Source organism: Nyctereutes procyonoides, unplaced genomic scaffold (genome assembly GCF_905146905.1).
Source record: "Nyctereutes procyonoides isolate TBG_1078 unplaced genomic scaffold, NYPRO_anot_genome, whole genome shotgun sequence".
NCBI lineage: Eukaryota > Metazoa > Chordata > Mammalia > Carnivora > Canidae > Nyctereutes > Nyctereutes procyonoides.
This window is the reverse complement of record NW_026575082.1, coordinates 24210867-24230252: the sequence shown is the minus strand read 5'-3', so window position 1 is coordinate 24230252 and position 19386 is coordinate 24210867. Positions and strand designations below refer to the sequence as shown.

At 48.5% G+C, this 19386-nt stretch overlaps 1 protein-coding gene across 20 annotated transcripts in view; it reads left to right on the top strand.

Annotated features, from left to right (window-relative positions):
* The window catches only part of LOC129514487 (low-density lipoprotein receptor class A domain-containing protein 4-like), a 387588-nt gene that overhangs the window by 345336 nt on the left and 22866 nt on the right, over nucleotides 1-19386 (top strand). The window contains exon 5 of one of the 20 annotated variants that reach the window (XM_055333098.1): nucleotides 17016-17171. The exons of the other annotated variants lie outside the window; for them this stretch is intronic. The gene's annotated coding sequence lies outside the window, so the exon portion shown is untranslated. The remainder of the gene's footprint in view (nucleotides 1-17015; nucleotides 17172-19386) is intronic. 20 annotated transcript variants of the gene reach the window in all.

The window sequence follows — 19386 nt, the reverse complement described above, 5'->3', positions numbered from 1 at the left end:
GAAGGGTGCCGGGCGTGTGTGCTGAGTGGTCACCCGCGGAGCCACCGCTGCAAGTGGCCCGGAGCCTGAGACATCCCAAGGCCGGTCACCTCTGCACGGTCCCCTTGTCCCGGCTGCAGCAGCCCCATCCTGAGGGCGCCCTCCGAACCCCGTGAGCTGGAGCGCCCTGCTCCCCACGCCGCAGCCTCGTGGAATCTGCGGGGAAGGCGCCCACCCTTGTCTGTCCACCGCCCGCAGGGCACTAGAGGGTCAGCGGGTCCCGGCCCAGGCCGCAGGCGGAGCGTCTGCCCCTCACCACGTCAGGGCCTGGGGTCAGGGCTCGTGCACCTGGCTCCCTGCTTGGTGGCAGCTCTGCTCCGCCCTGTCCCCGGGTCCTCCCTCCATGCGCACCGGCCCTCGCCCTCTCCAATCACCACTCAGTCACTCACTCAATAAAAAATAAGTAAAAGTTCAGGAAGTACTTGCACCTGGGATTGAGTCTAACTTTGGGTTTTTTTTTTTTTAACTTTGGGGTTTTAAATGTATAAAGCATCTTCCCTCTAAAGCTAGTTTGAGGGCAGCCCGGGTGGCTCGGCGGCTTAGTGCCACCTCCAGCCCAGGGTGTGACCCCGGGGTCCTGGGATCGAGTCCCGCTTCTGGCTCCCTGCATGGAGCCTGCTTCTCCCTCTGCCTGGGTCTCTGCCTCTCTCTCTCTCTATGTGTCTCATGAATAAATAAATTAAAAATCTTTAAAAAATAATAATAAAAGTTAAAAAAAATAAAGCTAGTTTGAAAGACCAATGTATTATTTTTACTCAAGAGGTCTCATTATTATGAAATGGAAAAGAATAAACAGCAGAATGAGCTGGTGGCCTTGAGGCCGATGCTTGTCTCCTCCCTGGAATTCTTGGGGCTTTTTGTTTTCATGCGTTTTCTTAGGTTTGAATAAAAAGGAGCCAAAGGCTGCCAACCCAGTAATCACGTGTGAGTTCCAGCACCTTTTTTTTTTAATAATAAATTTATTTTTTATTGGTGTTCAATTTGCCAACATACAGAATAACACCCAGTGTTCCAGCGCCTTTGATTAGGGAGTTTGCAGCTGCCTTATTTGTCTTTGAACAATTAAAATATCTGGAAGGAAAAAGACAGAAATCAAAACTTGTCCTCTGTTTATTCTCTGTAGAATTTCATTTCTTCTCTCTCTTAACAACTTCTTTAAAATAATGCCACATAGAGAGAAACTCTTTGGGGGATTTCCTTGACAATAGCCAAAGTAATAATTTGCCTAGATTAAAGACTTTTATTATATAAGCTGGTCCGGTGTCAAAGATTTTGAGCTTCACCTTTAACATTACCAGGTAATTAGGACAGAAATTAAGAGGTTTATGTGAATTAGTCTTCGTTTTTTGTCTCTTTCTGAAGTCAGCTGCAATATGAAGGAATATATTACAAAAGGACATGCGGGCATGTGTGTTGGTGCCTGTCCACCTGGCTACAGGGACAGAGGAAGACAGCAGATGGAATTCTTTTTTATATATATATAAATTTATTTTTTATTGGTGTTCAATTTGCCAACATATAGCAAATATGTTTGCCAACACCCAGTGCTCATCCCGTCAAGGACTCCCCCTCAGTGCCCGTCACCCAGTCACCCCTACCTCCCTGCCCACCTCCCGTTCCACCACCCCTAGTTTGTTTCCCAGAGTTAGGAGTCTCTCATGTCCTGTCTCCCTTTCTGATATTTCCCACTCATTTTCTCTCCTTTCCCCTTTATTCCCTTTCACTATTTTTTATATTCCCCAAATGAATGAGACCATATAATGATTGTCCTTAAGATGAGGAAGATGCAGCAGTAATCCATCTGGGACAGTGATTCTTAATCCTGACCGCACACTGAGGCCACCTGAGGAGCTTTAAAAAATTTTAAAAATTACAGGTGCCTGAGCCCACCTCTCAGGCTTTCTTTTTTTTAAGATTTTATTTATCTATTCATGAGAGACATAGAGAGGCAGAGACGCAGGCAGAGGGAGAAGCAGGCTCCATGCAGGGAGCCCGACACGGAACTGGATCCCTGGACCCTGGGGTCACGCCCTGGGCTGGAGGCGGCGCTAAACCTCTGGGCCACCCGGGTGCCCTCCGCCTTCTGAGTGTGTTGAGATGAGGACCAGGTGCAGGCGTCGGCTGAGTGCCCGGGACGCAGGGTGTGCAGCCAGCTGGAGCCCCCGCCCCAAGGAGCAGTGCAGAGCGGCACCGGGACCGAGCAGCCAAGCCCCGGGGAGCCCCGCTGCCCTTGCGAAGGAGGGCACTTGCCCCTTACACGCCTCTTACACGTCCTGTTGGGGTTTCTGTGGCGCCCTTAGGGCATTTAGGGGCAATGATGACCATTTTATAGATGAGAAAGCTGAGGCTAAGGAAGCCCACGGGACTACTCCGGGCTCACACCATCTGCGGGCAGCTGTGGGCCTGGCTTAGTCCGAATTACAGTCGCGGCCCCGGAAGGCGCGTCGCTGGCGTCCTGCTAGCACGTTCCTGGGGAAGCATATGGCATCTTGTGGAAGAGGATTCACCTCATTTAGTCAGGGAGAAATAAAATATTTGAATAGTCAGTCACTTTTTCAACCAGGGCCTTTCAAAGCTGTTGGCCTGCGCTCTGGCGACAGGTGCGTCTTCTATCAACCCGGGGCAAAGGCGGGGCCGTGGTCAGGGTGCAGAGCCACCCTGGGTCGCGTGTCCGTGTCCTGGGGGAGCCGGCTCCTGTCGCCCCGCTGGCCCCTGCGGTGTGCACTCCGGTATTTTCCGTCCTATTCTATTGCTTTAAATGCTGGTTGCAGGCGACCCGGGACCCGAGGAGTAGCCCAGCCTCCCTTGTCCCCGAAGGCCACAGAAGGGGTGATGTCAGGATTAGAGGAGTGAAGGGCGGCCACGGGCTCCGTGGAGAGGGCCCGATCTGGGATCCCAGGGGCAGCGCCCACAGGACACCCCGCTGCTTGTAGACCTGGTCCCCGTGCTGTGGTCAGCCAGGCTTTAACCGCAGTGGGGGAGGCTGTACGCCAGGAAGAGTGCAGGTGTGGCCTTTCCAAGGTGGGACAATGAGCGCTGTGATCCCTTCGGGCTTTTTTTTCCCCCCTTTTTAGAGAGAGAGAGCGATAGAGCAGGGGAGGGGCAGAAAGAGAGGGAGAGAGAACTCCGAGAACCCCGCCCAGCATGCGGCTCTACTCACGACTTGATCTCAGGACACGGAGATCATAACCGGAGTCGACATCAGGAATCAGATGACTGAGCCACCCCCATGCCCCAGATCCTAGCAATCTCTTAAGGATTTATCATCCAATTCACATTTCTAAACTTGATTGCATTAAAGGAGAGTCTACCTGGAGAAGTATTTTTAAATATGTGAAGTACTATTTACAAAATAATAGTATGCAAATATTTCGAATTGCCCTGGGGGGGGGCAGTCTTGCATTATGAGCAAGATTGGGAGGTTTCGGGAAAGCTGACCTGGGCCTGGATTTCCCTCCCTCCTCACCGTGCTTTGCCAGACATGGTTACGTACAAGGCGCTCTGGGGTCTCCTGTTGATGAGCATTTGAGTTGTTTCTACTTTTTTGGCTATAAGGAATATTACTGCTGTGAATATTTATACAAGTTTTTGTGTGGATATATGTTTCCATTTTTTCCTCATTATATACCCAGAGTGGAATTGCTGGGTCATATAGTAAATATATGTTTAACTTTGAGGAACTGCCAGGCCATTTTCCATGGCAGCTACGCCATTTCACATTCCCATCAACGATATATGAAGGTTTCCATTTCTCCACGTTCTCACCAGTACTTGTTATTACCAGTTTTTTGATTATAGTCATCCCAGTGAGCGTGAAGTGGAATCTCACTGTAGTGTTGGTCTGCATTTCCCTGATGGCTAATGATGCTGAACATCTTTTCATGTGCTTGTTGGCCATTTGGATATCTTTTTTGGGAAATTGTCTAATTTAGATCCTTTGTTCATTTTTTAATTGGATTGTCTTATTATTGAGCTGTAAAAGTTCTTTATATATTCTAAATATATAATGAGATATGTGATTTGTAGAAATTTTCCCTGATTCTGTGGGTTGTCTTTTCACTTTTCCTTGATGCACAAGTTTCTAATTTTGTTCAAGGACACCATGTCTACTTTTCTTTTGTTGTTTGTTCTTTTGAGGGAATCATTAAGAAGGCTTTGCATAATAAAGATTATAGAGTTTTCTTCTAAGAATTTTATAATAGTTTTAGTTCTTACATTTAGATCCATTTTTTATGAATTTATTTTTTATTGGTGTTCAATTTACCAACATATAGAATAACACCCAGTGCTCATCCCATCAAATGCCCCCCTAAGTGCTAACCACCCAGTCACCCCCACCCCTCGCCCACCTCCCTTCCACCACCCCTAGTTCGTTTCCCAGAGTTAGGAGTCTCTCATGTTCTGTCTCCCTTTCTGATATTTCCCACTCATTTTTTCTCCTTTCCCCTTTATTTCCTTTCACTATCATTATATGGTCTCATTCATTTGGGGAATATATATAATATAGATCCATTTTGAATTCATTTGTTGTGTACGGTGGAGAAATAGGTCCAGTTTCAATTCATTGCTTATGGATATCCAGTTGTGCGATCACCATTTGTTGAAAAGACTCTTCTTCCCCGACAATCACACATTTCTGTCAAAAATGAATCGATTATAAATGTGAAAGTCATTTCCTGACTCTCTGTTCGTTCCGTCGATCATACTTAGCCTTGTGCCCGTTCCACATTATTTGAGTACCACATTGTTTGTGTCTTTTGAGATGATCATGAGGTTTTTGTCCTTTATTTTATTGATATGGTCTATTACTTTAATTGATTTTTGGATGTTAAACCAACCTTGCAGTCCTGGAATGAATCCCAGTTCATTGGGATATACAATCTATTTTATAAGTTGCTGGATTTTGGTTTGCTAGTATCTTGTTGAGGACTTTTCATCTAATGTCATAAGAGACGTTGATCTGTTATTTTCTGTCCTTGTAATGTCTTTGGTTTTGTTATCTGGGTAATATTTACCTTATAGAATAAATTAGGAATGTTCTCTATTTTTTAGAAGAATTTGTAAAGAATTAGTTGATTCTTCTTTAAATGTCTGGTAAAATTTGCCAATAAAGCCATTTGGTCCTGGACTTTTCTTTGTGGAAAGTTATAAAATTACTAATTCAATATCTTGTTATAAGTCCATTCAGATTTTCTTGAATCCGTTTTTGTAGTAGGGGCCGTCCTAGGGGTTCTTCCATTATATCTAAGTTATTTCATTTGTTGGCATGTTACTTCATTATAATCCTTTTTATATTTATAAGATGGGAATGCTAGCATTGCTTCTTTTGTTCCTGATTTTAGTAACTTGAGTCACTTTTTTTCTTTTTTTCTTTGTCAGTATACTAATGGTTTGTCAATTTTGTTGATCTTTTCAAAGAACGAAATTTTGGTTTTGTTGATTTTATCTATTCTTCTATTTGTATTTCATTATTTTCTGCTCTAATCTTTATTATTCTCCTCCTTTTTTCAAAAAATATTTCTTTTATTTAGAGAGAGAGAGAGTGCATGTGAGCAGGGGGAGGGGCAGAGGGAAAGGGAGAGAGAGAATCTCAAGCAGACTCTGTGCTGAGTGTGGAGCCCCATACAGGGCTCTGCCTCATGACCCTGAGATCATGACCTGAACCAAAATCAAGAGTCAGACGCTTGACCAACCGAGCCACCCAGGTGCCCCTCCCCTCCTTCTTCTTGCTTTAGATTTAATTTGCTGCATAATATTTCTTAATTTGCTGTATGCAACTTTTGATAGTTTTCAGAACTTTAAATGGTTAATTTTTAATAATCTTTATTGGTTATTTTCCTGGAGAGTGGGACTATGGAGCTCCTTTTTTTTAAAGATTTTATTTATTTATTTATTTATTTATTTATTTAAGAAAGCTCAAGGGAGGAAGGGGGAGGGGCAGAGGGTGAGGGGGAAGCAGACTTCCTGATGAGCAGGGAGCCCAGTGCGGGGCTTTAGCCCAGGAACCTGGGATCATGACCTGAGCTGAAGGTAGACGCTTAGCTGACTGAGTCACCCATGGCTCTCCCATAGTATATTTTAAATATGTTCAGTTTCAAACATTATATGTGTATAAATCATGTTTTCCTTTCATAATTCACTGAAACTAAATTATATAGCAGGCCTTTCTTCTTAAATGGGCAATGGTAAGAAATTTTTATTTTATGAATAATATTAAAAATTGTATTCAAAAAAAATTGTATTCAAATTTAATTTTGCTGTAAATTTTTACTAATATACTTCACAAAAAATCCCAAGCATATTGGGATGCCAGTGTGGCTCAGCGGTTGAGCATCTGCCTTCAGCACAGGATGTGATCCTGGTCTGGGGTCTAGTCCCGTATGGGGCTCCCCGCGAGAAGCCTGCTTCTCCTTCTGCCTGTGTCTCTCTCTGTGTGTTTCTCATGCATAAATAAATAAAATCTTTGAAAAGAAATCCCAAGCATACCGAACCCATGACGTCATAGATACAATTACCTAGGAGAGGTTGAAATTTTTTCAAATGCATTAATTTAAACCCCAGTTACAATTTTCTATTAAGTGAATCCTAGTACAAGTGGAATGCGGATATTTGAAGAGTCCGAGGTGTTGGGCCTTGAAGAACTGTGAGAACACGGAAATGTGGTCCCAGCAGTGAAGGGAGGGAACACATGAGGATTCCCCTTGCCCCGACCTCCTGAGGGCAGTCTCAGGCAACAGTGGAGGTGGCACCAGACACTCGTCTCCTGCCCAGAGTTAGACCCCACCAGGAGGAGCTAAGGCCGAGGTGTTCTGGGCATAAAGATTGTGTAGAGAACCTATAACCTAAGAATTAAGAGCCACTATCTGAAATCAGACCAGAGTTCCCCACTTGCTGTTTTATCTGTTTCAACCAAAACTCACCAACAGGAATATGTGTGACCAAATTTCCACCCTGCAGCCAGCCTTGGCCAGATTTCTAAGCGGGTTAAATGGTAAATAATTCTAGAAAGTGTTTCTTTAAGGTTCATTACAGGGAAAAAATTGTAAAGGCATTTGCAACATTATCATTTCTGGGCCTTTAAGTTTTATTTGTACAACTAAGATTGAATTTCAACCAGAAAACCATTTGTCCTATGAAAATTCCAAACATTTCTATTATTGTCACTCTATTTTATTGTATTCGGTTGCTTTACTAATTTGGGTGTTTATTGCTGAGCATAACAGACTTGAAGGTCACTTTTAATGAAAACGGGACCACATTCCACCTGATCCACAGGAAAGGGACTCCTGAGTGCCTGCTTTCCTGACCTTTTTGGTTTCTGACCGTTTCATGGTGGTAAGATGTCCTCAAAGCCCAGTTGATCTTCGTTGTCTCTGGTTAATCAGGGGCCTCGTGTGCACAACTAAATTCTTCCCATTTCCTTGTTGTGATTTCATTGCCTTTGTAGAAAGATCCCTCATTTTAAACAAAGAAATCTGACTGACATTATAGTGGGCTTAAGAATTATCTGTTAGTTTCAGTACTTTTTCATTTCATAAATGAATAAGATATTAAACTGAACCATTCCTTCAGGCACATTACAATTCTCAGTATCAGAATAGGTTTCAATGGAAAGGACATTTAAATTAGAAAGAAAAGAAAGGATTATGGACATTACAAACTAGAGATAGAGAAAAAAGGGGATGGGTTGCTTTCTTTTTTTTTTTTCCTGGAAAACTCTGATTTTCATTTATAAATATTTACATTTATTTTAATTTACCTTGTTATACTACCAGTATAGAATCATCCTTTCAGAGCCCCATAAAAGGAAAGGGACAAAAGACAATAGCCTTAATTTACCAGGAGAAGTTTAAATTTAACCTAAAGGAAAAATTGCCCAAGGGTACGATTACGTTTGCTTCCAACAGTGTCTTCCCCGAGATGAGAAGACTTCCTTCTCAGAAGGTAGAGTTAAATGGTCTTTGTGTTTGATCACCCCTTCCAAGAGCCTTGGTCTCAGAGAATTAATTCATTCCTTGAATCTTTTAAATAGGGTTTATCCATCAAGGTCCTTCTGAAAACAGGATTTGGTGCAGGGGTCTACTTTGGATCTGCCACAGCTAGGATAGTGGTTAAGAGTAGATTCTGGAGTGAGACTTCCTGGCTCAAGTCCTCCCATGACCACTGACCAGTTATGTGACGTTGGGCACAGTGCTTGGCGTAACTTCTGTATGACTCCATTTTCCCATCTGTAAAATTGGGAAAGTAACCAGTATTCGTTTGGTACCTGTAAAGATTAAGTCAATGAGTTAAAGTGCTTGGAACACTGCCTGGCACATAGTAAGTGCTATGTAAGGATTACCTGTTATTGCGATTATTTAGGTCAAGAAGCCCTCCTCCTACAGGACCCTTGTTCACTTATTCATTCGTTTGTTCACGTGCTCCTTGCTGGCACTCTGGCACTCTTTCTCTTGCTCGGGATGAACTAGGGATGTCATGTTCTAGGATAGTTCCCGGCTTTCTTTGTACCCTGTCTCCTCACCTCACTTGTGAAGTAAGGAGCGCCCAACTCTGACATAAATGAGGATGGATCTCGTGTTTTCAAAGACCGTCTGATACCAGAGAACAGTGGTTCTTGCTTTTAAAGCATATGTATGCTAAGCTTGTCGTAGACTGTCAAGAATGAGAACTGAGTAGAGTTATAGGGATCCGAGGTGATTTTGGATTAACTTGGCTTCTTAGCCTGTGATTTTTCTAGTTGTTTGCCTTAGTGTATGCTTTAAAACAGTAACTAAAACTCTGGGATGTGCTGTGACTTTTTCTCAACTTTTGAAGAAATTAATGCTTTCACTAAAGCCAGGAACCTAAACCTATCTTGGAACTGCTCAGACACATCCTGAAATTTATAAGCAAGACAAAGAGGAGCTCCAGAGACAATAGCCTGCACCTCTCCTCCAGATTCAGATTGTCCAAGAAATGCTTATGGTTGTGAAAAGGCCGGTGCTTTAGAATTCTCAAGAATAATGATCCCAGTGTTGTTCAGTAACTTAGCAATAGCACACACCACTATGGGTGCCATGTATTTTGCTGTATACTGTATGTATAGGAGAATGCACAGTGTTTGCCTGTAGTGTGGTGCTGATGAAAAAGGCATTTCCATCTCCAAGGGGTTAATGTTTTTATGGAATTAAGAACTAGGAGTGGAATTGTAGTATCTAAGATTTGAGCTATAAATATCTTGAGCTTCTTTTTCTTTTTTATTTTTTTTTTAGATTTTATTTATTTTTTCATGAGAGACCCAGAGAGAGAGGCAGAGACACGGGCAGAGGGAGAAGCAGGCTCCACGCAAGGAGCCCGACGTGGGACTTGGTCCCAGGACCCCGGGATCAGGCCCTGAGCCCTTAACTGCTGAGCCACCCAGGCGTCCCTTGAGCTTATTTTTCATGATCTGGCCAGAAATAGGATGACTTGTAAAGTTATTCAGCCTTCTAGCTTCTAGATGAAATTGAGAAATATATTTGAAAAGCAAAATAAAGTATTTTTCTGAGTAGCTACATTGAAGATTTTAAATATCAAAATATTTGTTTTTAAATAGAATATGTGTATATTTTATCTGAAAGGTGAAGAGGCTAGACTAGCTAACTTTTACCACACATTTAAGGGGCCTCTGCTGATGAAGACACAGCAGTTTGGTGAAGGCACCATCAATAAGTCTTGTTGATTAAGAGAAACAGTTCGGGAAGTGCCACTGGAAGAATGCACGCAACCGAAGTCGAAAGCTATTTCTGGGACCCCAGTGCCAGCACTCTACTTTCCTGATGTCCGGCTCTCTCAGGGAACGGGGAAGCTGGGGAGGCCGTGGGAGCTGGCCCAAGTTCATGGAGTGGACTGACGGCGTCTTCATAATGCTGTCTTTAAGAAGAGTCTGCTTGTGGCACTTGAGTTTCCCCAGAAGGCAAAATTGGAACTCTCTGTTAATGTATGATATCCAGAAGTCCTCAAGAACTTCTGGAGTTTTTATGAAGAATGCCAAATATCCTAGAGATTGTATTCCAACACCAGAGGCTTTTTTTTTTTTTTTAACATAAGCTACTTCAGCTCAGTGAGCCCTGACAACACTGTCCACCCCTAATACTTTTTCTAAGAAGTGTGGGTGGATCGACAACAGCCTATTAGCACAGCGAGGAGGACAGCAGGAAGCACCTACCCTGTGGTCCTGGGTCCTGCCTTTAGCCCAAGAGGGCAGCATTATGAATTTACACACGTGTCCACACAAATGCATGCGTGTTAAGTACCATTGTTTAAAATCGTTCTTGAGTAGCGATCCCTTGGGCCCTAAACAGACCTGGATTCCACTCTCATTTCCTTTGTGTGGTGTGCACAAGTCACAAATTCTTCAAACCCCAGTTTCGTCATTTAATCTGAATGAGGAGTTTGAATTAGACCGAAGTTTCAGAAGAAACTTTGATGTGCAGATGAATCACTTGGGGATTTTGTTCAAATGCCGACTGTGGCTCAGGAAGTCCAGGGCGGGATCCAAGGTCCTGCATTTCTAACCAGATCCCAGATGATGCCGATGCTGATGCTCCTTGGACCACTTTGAGTGGTAAGGGTTTAGATAAGTCATCATATTCTGCCCTCCAACCACCTGATGATACAGGTATTCCTAGCTTCATTTTACAAAGGAGGAAACAGAGGCAAAGCTCAAGCTGACACAGTCAAATGGCAGGACTGGAGCTCAAACTTGGGTCTGACTGGCCCTAAAAGTTAGCCACTATAAAAAATTTATATTGCCTTTGTTTTTTTTTTCTTTTTTTTTCTAGGGCTTGGCAGAGGAGCTGCGGTTTTCAAAGGCGTGTAATTCACTTACTAAGGAGTAGCTTAGCCATTATGAAAATCTATACCACCATAAACACAGAATAATATATAATTATTTTTCCATTGGAAGAAAAAATATTATGGTGGCATAGATCATGTGTGTGAATGCCAGAGTCTATTAATGCATGGGGTATTGTTGCATATTAGGAAGCTATTTTAAAGATATTTAATTTAGACTAATTTATTTAATAAGCTTTTTAAAAGATCTTATTTATTCATGAGAGACACACAGAGAGGCAGAGACAGAGGCAGAGGGAGAAGCAGGCTCCATGCGGGAGCGCGATGTGGGACTTGATCCCGGGACCCCAGGATCACGCCCTGGGCTGGAGGCAGACGCTCAACCACTGAGCCCGCCAGGTGCCCTATTAAATAAGCTTTTAATACATCTTGTCAGCTTGTTAGTTCCGCCGTGTTCCATATTTTTGTATTTGCTGACATTTCTATCAGCAAGGATGGAAGTATCAAGCATGGTGGTTGGAGCATATGAAGAGTGTTCGTATTTCTGCATAAAAACTCCTCTGTTGCCTTTTTTTTTTTAAAGACACAGAGAGAGCATGAATAAGCCAGAGGTCGGGGTGCAGAGGGAGAGGGAGAGAGAATCTAAAGTAGGCTCCACGCCCAGCATGGAGCCCAACGCGCAGCTTGATCTCACGACCCTGAGATCATGACTTGAGCTGAAATCAGGAATCTGTTGCTTAACCAACTGAGCCACCAGGCATCCCTCCCCTCCCCATTGCAATTTTTTAAGCACTAACAATACATCAGTAAATGATTCCACGCTATAGGCTAATGTGCACAGATATCAAATCATTGCTGTGCTCTGAGTCTGCAGTAGTCCACGTTCTTTTAAAATACTCATTCATACTTTAAGCATAGCAAACTGAAAAGGAGCTGTTTTGTGTTCTAAAGGCCAAATTCCAGGACTTAATTTTTATGTGGAAAACTTCACCTCAGAGCAAACTTTTACAGCATAGTAATAAATCTCAAAGAGTAGGAATTTGTAGTGGACAGGGTCATTGATTCTTAGCAGGAGTCACATGAACAGTCCAAGACACGTGAAATGGTTCCAAGAGCCTCTGGCGACACGTGGAGTCGCAGAATCCTTAACAGGAATTTGCAAGTTAGTGCCTAAAGGGGATCAGGCAGCCGGGCCCTAAGGCTCCAAGTATCAATCTGCTGACATACTTTGGTTAGTTCAGGGGACTGTAGTTTGGGTAATTCTACGTTCACTGCTTCAATATTGAACCGACTATTGGGCGGGGTGGGTAGGAACTTGTGAGCGAGGCTGCCCAGCGTCCTGGCCGCGCGGCCCCCAGCTTGCGTCTAAGCAGCCATTTGACCTTGGACAAAGCCCTCACCCCCTCTGAGCTTCGGCTTTTCTATAAGCAAATTGCCTGCCGGGGTTGGCATGAAGGTAAAAGATATACAGCACCTGCAAGTGCCTGGAACCTTCCGGGAGATCTCTGGAGATGTTTATAAATGCTCATTTTCTGGAACCTTCCGGGAGCTCTCTGGAGATGCTTATAAATGCTCATTTATCTGGAACCTTCTGGGAGCTCTCTGGAGATGTTTATAAATGCTCATTTTCTGCTGTACAAGCATTACAAAAGTATTACTGACTCCCCAAATATACTTACCTGTTAAAATTTCTGTTGTGGGTGGGGATACCTGTTGAGGGTGGGAGGGAGCACGGTAGGGAGAGCCAGCGGGGCGTGACTAAGGGGCCCCGGGTGATTAACTCCAGGGACGCAGCCAGGCAGGACACTAACCCAGGCTACTAACGTGTGACGGGGCAAGAGTTTGGGGGAGCGGAGCACCCCTGTAGCTCCCTGAAGTATTTTCTGAAGCTGACGAGCCCTGAGTAGCCCCTAAGCCAGGACGCCAGCCCCGGGCTGCCTCTTTGGGCCCCTCGAGTCGCAGATGCTCCCAGTCGCAGCAGCAGCCCATCCTGTTCCCATCTGGCTGAAGCCCGTCCAGGGCCTGGTCCATCCCTTAAAGAAGCAGCTGCCCCCACAGCACCCGAGGCAGGTGGAGCCGTGCAGCGAGCGCTCGACTGTCCAGTTCCGTCGAGGGGCCAGGGTTTCCTCCCGAGGGCGGCAGCTGCTCCTTGAGTATCTGTCAGGGCAGTTGGTGAAACGGAGACGTCTCTGGAGGAAAGCTCTAGAGGCTGGCAGGGTGGGCTCACGGAGAGCGGAGAGCGAGGCCGTCCGGTCGGGGTCGGGGTTGCCGGAAATGTCTGTGGTAGTGACCTTTCTTGCACCCTCCCAGGGCCTCGGGGTATGCAGGAGAGCGCCCACAGCACTCGGACATTTCCTGGCTCCCAGCAAAGGCAGGTAGCCCGGGGCACCCACTCTGAGATGCATATTTAAAGACAGGAGGGAGGGGAGGGTTCCTAAATGCAAAGGCTCTGACGCTTCCTCCCTTGGGGCTGTGTTCAGCAGCCCCTCCGGCCCCCACCCTCCCTCCGGCCCATGCCCCCCCACCGGTCTGCTGCGAGCACCGCCATTTCCTCTGAGTTAAAGGAGGAACTGGCTGGCTCCTGCCCATCGGGAAGCCGCGGTGGCCACATGCCGTCAGGGCCCGAGACTGAGGCCTTCACGGGCCGCGAGCCCCAGGCTTCTGGGACCCCTCGTGTGCCACCGGCCTTTCTTCCTCAAGGCCCCCCTCAAGGCTGGAACAAAATTACGGCACCGCCGGGTGGCTGGGCCTTGACGGCCCTGGGTACACACCGAGGCTGGTGGCCTGCTGGTGCCACACGCCACGCTCCGCTCGCGGCCTGCGGTTCAGGCAATATTTTGAGAACAAGCTCATCCGTAAGGTCAGAGGCTTTTAAAGTGATTTTTAAGTGGATTAAACATGGAGAACAGTTAAACAGAACGAACAAGAAGTGTAATTAAGAGTGGCCCGCCACCCTGCGCGGCCACACGGCCAGTGACGAGGGAGCGGCCCAGCGGCCCAGGTGTGTCCACAGAGGCTGTGGAGGGGGCAACAGGGCGCCTTCCGTACAGGAGATGGGGAGACAGGTAATTGTCAGACTGACTGTTTGCAACCATTTCGAAGCGCGAGCGTGGCCAGGAGCAAAGTGCAGATCCAGCCCTCCCGATGGTGACCGACACTCTCGTGACATTGAGCTGATCCCTGGCTTCCAGAGACAGACGTGCCTGGCGGCGACATTCAGGCTCCTGAATATCCCCGTTGAAGGCCTCGCCTCTCCGCGCCCCCGTCTCCCTGCCTAAGCCAAGCAGGAAGCGCCGCCCGGATGGCGAGGTCGGGGCCGTGGAGCAGGGTCCGCAGCGCCCGGTGGAAGCAGGTGTCTGAGCCTCCCCGCCCTGGGGACCGCACCCCAGCCCGGCGTCCCGAGCCCGCCCTCCGCCCCACCCAGCATGTGACTCGGGGCGAGTTGGGGACAAGCAGAACAAGAAAGGAGAGTCCTGCTTTAAATCTGGAAATGGCTCAAGGAAAATCAGGCTGTGTCGCTCGGCACATGCAAATGCGCGCGACTGTTGACTTTCTTGCTGAAATTCCCACTTCCCTTCTCCCCGTGAAATCTCTGAAAAACCTTCTTGACGATTCTTTTGTTCCCGTCCTGCCGCCACCCCCCAGTGATTAAAACATGAAACGTGACGAGTTGTGGCCAAGCTGAGGACCTGGTGGTGACGTGAGGCCCAGGACCCGGCTGGAGCCCAGGTGACACGCGGGGCCGAGGGGGCCGCTGCTGGCTTTGCTCCCACAGCTCCTCCTGCTGCCACGGCTCCGGCGAGGCCCGCGTGTCCCCGCCGCTGGTCCTAAGTCAGGAGAAACCCCGGCTGCCCCAGGCGCCAAGCGGGGCTGGCGGCGCCACTGCCCGGGCCTGTGCCCTCCCCACGGGCCCGCACAGTGCCTGTGAAAGGTGCCCGCTGCCACGCAGCCTGCCTGCGTGCTGTCACACGGCCGTGCCTCCGAGCCCCCGAGAGGCTGGCCACTCGCCTGAGCACCGTGCGGGCCTCAGGCCCCGGGACCCTGCTGCCCGGAGTGCACCTGGCAAGGGCGCCCTTGGGCCCCGGGACCCTGCTGCCCGGAGTGCACCTGGCAAGGACCTCTGGGCCCCCAGGAACCCTGCTGCCCAGAATGCACCCGGCAAGGGCCTCAGGCTTCGGGAGCCCCCGTGTCGCTGTCCAGGGTCCTGGCCCAGCCACCCTCGGGACCTGAGACCCAGGGCCATCCACAGCTTCCTGCCACAGGCCCCGGCCTCTCGGGGTGGCGGCCGACACTTGGTGGCCACAGCCCGCGGCCAGAGCTCCGGCCCGGAGTGTCGCACCGGTGGGGAGGCGCACCCCGCCGGGGGCTCTGAGCTGGGGGCCGTGGCCCAATGGGACCCCGGCCCAATGGGACCCCCTCGCCATGTGCAGCAGCCGCCCCAACGCCGGCACCCTGGGGGAGTCCCCGGGACAGAGCTGTCCTGGAGCTGAGGTACCCGAGCTGCGGCTGACATGGCTGTCGGGGCTGTGGGGGGTCCTCGGAGTCGGTCGGAGCCCATGGCTGAGAGGCGTAGACACTCCTCCCAGGACCTCGCGCCCCGGGAAGGGCCGGCCGCTGGAGGATGCCCAGGACACGGCTCCCCGTGGGAGGGGCGTTGGGCCCTGCGCCCCTTTGTCGTCTCGTCATCCCTTCCCGCTGCCCACCGAGCACGTGGACACCGGCCTTGTTGCTTCGTGGTCTAGTGTTTTCGGCCCTGCCGCACCTGAGCCCGCCTCCCCACACCACCACCCCCCCGAAACCCCTGTTGCCCACGGCTACACTCGGTGGGGACCTTTTATTTTTTTTCTCACCGTGAGTCATTGACAACAGCATTTGCAAGACTAGATGTGTTTCTCAGGATGCGGGTGGCTTCCTGGGTTGCTGCTCGGGTCCCAGCCCCGTAACAGCAGACCTCCGGGACCGCAGGCCACGGCGCCTCCAGGAGCCACGGCTCAAAAATGCAGAGGAGATGGTACCCGTGCAGACTATATTTTTCTGAGACATTTTCCTAAATTGATAATGTGGGGGCGGGGCGGGGGTGGATTTTAAATGAATCCTACGGAGGGAATTATGGGTTTATGCATGTTTTATAATGGATTTTTTTCCATTTATAACCTAGCAGAGGGATAGACTTTTAAAAGGTTTGCAATTGCTCTTACTCCTCTGCTATGTTTTCAGAAAATCCCGTCAATCATGTTGGATGAGGACATATTTAGCCAGATTTCTCTCTGAAGAGACCGTGAGACTCTAGATTTCGGAATGCGAGGCAGAAAGTCGTACTGGATGAACGCTTGGACCTTCGTGATTTAAAGAGATGTCACTGTAGCAACATGGACCCACAGGCCTGCATCCTGGGGACTCGGTGTCAGCCAGTCATGGCTCCCGGCGTCCTTCAAGGCCTGGTCGCGGCTGCGGTCAAAGGCGGGAGTGGGCCACGGCTCGCCCACAGGGGCCCGGTGCCACCCGACTCGCTCCACTTTCCTCTCTCCCCCTACACATCCTAAGTGCCGTTTCCCACCTTCCTTATCATGCAAAACACTTTATATAAATAGGAGGAGCCTGTAACAGGTGTTACAGGTGTTACACCTGTAAACAGGTGACGTAGAGCAACCACGAGATTTTCTTTTTTTTTCTTTCTGTTTTTTTTTTTTTTTTTACAAGGTTCTTTTCTCCAGTGACCGTTCACACTGCCTAGAACAATAACAGTCGAATGATTTTTAGGAAAACCTTGGGCAGGATGTCGTCACTGAGGTCCTCAGTAGGGTTTGCTGGAATATGGTTCCGTGCCGGACACCGTTGAAAGCACATTAGAGAGCTGGGACCCTTCCTTGTACGGATTTCTTTCTTTTTTTTTTTATTTTATTTATTTATTCATGAGAGACACAGAGAGAGGCAGAGACCCAGGCAGAGGGAGAAGCAGGCCCCATGCAGGGAGCCCGATGCAGAACTCGATCCGGGGACTCCAGGATCACGCCCTGGGCTGAAGGCGGCGCTAAATGGCTGAGCCCCCCGGGCTGCCCTCGGGGGAGAGCTTCTTAAGGACAATAAAGCTTGGGTGACCCTGAGTCGGCAAATTTCTGTGGGGTGGTTCTCTTTCTCTTCTTTCGTTCCTCTTGTTATAGGTCAGATACCAACAGCCAGTCCATCCGAGGACAAGGAAGTTCAAGGCACGGAGTCCAATCATGATGAGGCCCTCTCGCTCTCTTGCCTTCTGAACTCCAAGCTGTGAAGTCATTCACGTAACACAGGCTGGATTCCCCGCTCGGCCGCGGTGTTTAGTGAGTGTGGGTTTTCGTTCAGCCGTTAAAGCCTCCAAGCATATTTTTTTAAGCTAACGGTCCACAAACTTGAAGCAATCACGGTTGATGTCTATTCCAACTGCCGCCCCCCCCCCACCCCGCTCGGGCTCTGTGGGACCGGGGAAAGGACGCAGCCTGTAGGAACATTGGGCACCTTCAAGGTGTCCCACAGCCATAAATGCAGAGTAAGACACCTCAAGGCTGTGGCTTCTCACCAAGCCCCTCTGCCCAGGAAGACGGAGAGCAAGGAAGGGCAGACGCTCGCCCGCGGTGCTGGAGCCACGGTGGGGACCTCGGCCAAGTCCCTGGAGGGGGCTGCCCGGGCAAGCCTGGGTGGCAGCGAGCCGCGCTCTCAGCTTTCCCGGTGGATTGTTGCACTTGGGGGTGCCGTTGCTGGTTAGGGTTCGAGAGGAAGCGTCCATGGCGGGGGGGATGGCAATGTGGAAGGCGTCCAGCCCTTCCCGTGACATCACCGTGCTCTGCAGGGCTTGGCTGCCTGGGGTTTCCTTGGCTGGGTGCAAGGGGGGGGGTGAAGAGAGGCCCGGGCCTTGCCCCCACCTCGCCTCATGCACAGGGTCTCCGAGGGCCCGGAGCCTTAAGATCAGACATTTAGAAAGTAAGACTCCGGGCAGCCCAGGTGGCTCAGCGGTTTAGCGCTGCCTCTGGCCCAGGGCGTGATCCTGGAGTCCCAGGATCGAGTCCCACGTCGGGCTCCCTGCATGGAGCCTGCTTCTCCCTCTGCCTGCGTCTCTGCCTCTCTCTCTGTCTTCCATGAATAAATAAATAAAATATTAAAAAAAAAAGATAGAGAGAAAGAAAGAAAGTAGGACTCCTGTGAAGGATGATACATTATGGAGGAGAGACCAAGTGGAAGATGGTGTTGATCATCCCACGAATAGAAGTGAGTGTCCTAGCAGAATGGTAGGGCCACACTTCCCCGGAGTCCTTAAAAATAGCACCAACGGGGAAAAAGAAAAAAAAAAGCATGGGGTGTTATGCTATATGTTGGCAAATTGAACTCCAATAAAAAAATAAAATAATAAAATAAAATAAAAAAATAAAAAATATATAAAATAAAATAACAAAACAAAATAAAATGAAATAAAATAAAATATAAAATAAAATAACAAAACAAAACAAAATAAATAAAATTATAAAATAAAATAAAATAAAATAAAATAAAATAAAATAAAATAAAAATCACGGACGCTCAGGCCTCTACTGTGAGTCAGCCCAGCTCTTCCCCGAACCAGAGGATGGGTCACCAGGCCTCACACAACTTCTTCTGATCCCGTCATTGTCCACTGAGCAGCCTGGAGTTCCGTGGGGATATTTCTATAAAAATGAAGAGATCCCATCGTCGCCAGCATCACTGTCACTGTTTCATGGTGATGAAATGAGGTGCTGTGATGTCTTCCTGTAAGCTTTAGGCTAAATGTATTATGAAGTTTCTGGTGTCTGGATAGCAGTGACTCATCCAGGAGAGCATCATGAACTAGATAGAGCCCCATGAAAGAAGGGGGAATGTGAAAATTCGACTTTGGCCTAAAATCACTTCCTTGCATGGGTTGCTTTCTGTCATTACTCTGTTGGTGCCAGTATCCGTAGGAATCCAGGGAAACTGCCCAGTGGGCTGTGCTCGGGGTCCAAATAGGGCGCATGGAATTTTGGAAACCCTGAAATCTCCTATTATTTTCTCAGAACGCTACTGTTCCTGTAGATTTTTTTTCGATTTTTCTCTTTTTAATAGTTCTTCCAGAGTTCACCTCTCCTTAGCCTCCTCTTTCCACCCCCAGTCCCGAAACCAAACGCACAGGCACCTTTCCTGTCTGTGCACGGCTGCACCCCCAGCCGTCAGGACACAGCCTCCCGGGGGGCAGCGGTGGGTGGCCCCGGGGGACAGAGGCAGGGCCCCGGCGGCCCCGCGTCGCCTCCCCTGGTACTGAGCCTGTGATTCCGTGGCACCAGGTGGCTCCCCGCCGCGACTCAGGAGGCGGCGTCCGAAGAACAGGCCTCGCGGGACCTTCTGCTGCTCTTCGTGCCTGACTCCACATCCTCTGCCCGGGCTTGGAGCACAGAGCAGGGGAACCAGTGATGTGCGGGGAGGGGGGTGCACGCACTCACACACCTCGCGCGTGGGGAGCTTGTACCAGGAGCTGCCACCTTGGAGGGACGGTGGTTTCAGCGAGAAATG